At 40.9% G+C, this 2,422-nt stretch overlaps 1 non-coding gene across 1 annotated transcript; it reads right to left on the bottom strand.

Moving 5' to 3' along the window:
* Nucleotides 1–202: 202 nt before the first annotated feature.
* TRNAY-GUA lies at nt 203–274 on the bottom strand. The gene has a single exon. It is a non-coding gene; the product is annotated as a tRNA-Tyr (tRNA).
* Nucleotides 275–2,422: the final 2,148 nt, after the last annotated feature.

Below are 2,422 nucleotides of genomic sequence, written 5' to 3'. Positions count from 1 at the left end.
TGGGGTCATTTTTGATTGTTATAGTTATTATGAAAGTAAGAAAGTGAAAGTGAAGTCGCTCAGTCGTGTCCGACTCTTTGCGACCCCGTGAACTGTAACCAACCAGGCTCCTCCATCCATGGAACCAACCAGGCTCCTCCATCCATGGGATTCTCCAGGCAAGAATACTGGAGTGGGTTGCCATTTCCTTCTCCGGGGGATCTTCCCAACCCAGGGATCAAACCCGGGTCTCCTGCATTACAGGCAGACGCTTTAACCTCTGAGCCACCAGGGAAGCCCCGGCACTGCAAATAAAGAACAGTGAACACTCACTACATCCTTGCAATGTTGTCTTACACATATTTTGTTCAATATTTTAACTAATTGAATCCATAAACCTGCCCTATGAGTTAGATGGGAATATTTTTGCTTTTTTTAAAATTGAGAACATTTGGTTTTGCATGTTGTAGGGCAGGTGCAACACTTTCTTATGTGTAGGAAAATCTTCCTTGTCCTCCTCAATTTGGAATTGTTCTCAGATTCCTTCTACAGAGTAAGTGAGTGCGAAGATCTGCCTTAGATTTAGAACTCTATATTGCCCAGGAGTTTAAGATTTTCTCTGTTGGTCTCATTATGCACCAAGGTTGTTTCTTTACGTCTCCAAATTACTTACTTAATTGACATAAAATAACACTTCTTTTTGACCTGTAGAAAATACAATACTGGCATCAGGTTATTCTAAGCAGGAAGGTGAATAAAGTGATAATGTATATTAAAATTTTCAACCTGTCAGTTCAGTTCAGTTAGTCGCTCATCGTGTCCGACTCTTTGCAACCCCATGAACCGCAGCACGCCAGGCCTCCCTGTTCATCACCAACTCCCGGGGTTTACCCAAACCCATGTCCATCGAGTCTATATGCCATCCAACCATCTCACCCTCTGTCGCCCCCTTCTCCTCCTGCCCTCAATCTTTCCGAGCATCAGGATCTTTTCCAATGAGTCAGCTCTTCACATCAGGTGGCCAAAATATTGGAGTTTCAGCTTCAACATCAGTCCTTCCAATGAACACCCAGGACTGATCTCCTTTAGGATGGACTGGTTGGATCTCCTTGCAGTCCAAGGGACTCTCAAGAGTCTTCTCCAACACTGCAGTTCAAAAGTATCAATTTTTTGGCACTCAGCTTTCTTTATAGTCCAACTCCCACATCCATACATGACCACTGGAAAAATCATAACCTTGACTAGACAGACCTTGTTGCCAAAGTAATGTCTCTGCTTTTTAATATGCTGTCTAGGTTGGTCATAACTTTCCTTCCAAGGAGTAAGCATCTTTTAATTTCATGGCTGCAATCACCATCTGCAGTGATTTTGGAGCCCAGAAAAATAAAGTCTGACACTGTTTCAGCTGTTTCCCCATCTATCTGCCATGAAGTGATGGGAACAGATGCCATGATCTTAGTTTTCTGAATGTTGAGCTTTAAGCCAACTTTTTCACTCTCCTCTTTCACTTTCATCAAGAGGCTCTTTAGTTCTTCTTCACTTTCTGCCATAAGAGTGGTGGCTTCTGCATATCTGAGGTTATTGATATTTCTCCCAGCAATCTTGATTCCAGCTTGTGCTTCCTCCAGCCCAGCGTTTCTCATGATGTACCCTGAATATAAGTTAAATAAGCAGGGTGACAATATACATCTTTGATGTACTCCTTTTCCTATTTGGAACCAGTCTGTTGTTCCATGTCCAGTTCTAACTGTTGCTTCCTGACCTGCATACAGATTTCTCAGGAGGCAGGTATTCCTTCTTACAAACTCTACTTCCTGTTGTTCTCTGTTTTCCTTGATTTTCAGACTACATGCCTATAGGTTTTATAGAATTGGGCTTGCTCCATGACTATGACTCTCGTATACATAAATTTGGCTTAACTTCTTTAAATTACTACACCAGTTATTATTGAGCCATCTGATTTCCCATGTAAAGCAATCTTTGAAGTCATATATGAACTAATGATATTTTCCATTGTTGTTCATTGTAGCAGGTCAATACCTTTATGAATTTATTTTTCCCTGAGTTTATTAAGATCTTCAGGATGTGATATATTCAAATTGATGGAATGTCTTCAGTGAAACTCATTACAAATCTTGGCAGTATCTTTGAGCCTTCTTACCCTATGTTTTGTAAATTTGTACTGCCATTTCTAAAATTATGGGAATGATCAGAAGTGGAAGTCAGTTATATTATTAGTTATGTATGTGTATGCTTAGTCACTCACTTGTGTCCAACTCTTTGTGACCCCATGTACTGTAGCCTGCCAGGCTCCTTTGTTCATGGGATACTCCAGGCAAAAATACTGCAGTGGGTACATATCCCCTTCTCCAAGGGAAACTTCCTGACCCAGAGATCAAACCCAGGTTTCCAGCATTTTTGGTTAAGATATTTAAAAATATTG

This window comes from Cervus canadensis, chromosome 20, assembly GCF_019320065.1.
Source record: "Cervus canadensis isolate Bull #8, Minnesota chromosome 20, ASM1932006v1, whole genome shotgun sequence".
Classification (NCBI taxonomy): Eukaryota; Metazoa; Chordata; class Mammalia; order Artiodactyla; family Cervidae; genus Cervus; species Cervus canadensis.
The sequence above is the reverse complement of the archived record's forward strand: the minus strand, read 5'-3'. Positions and strand labels throughout refer to the sequence as shown.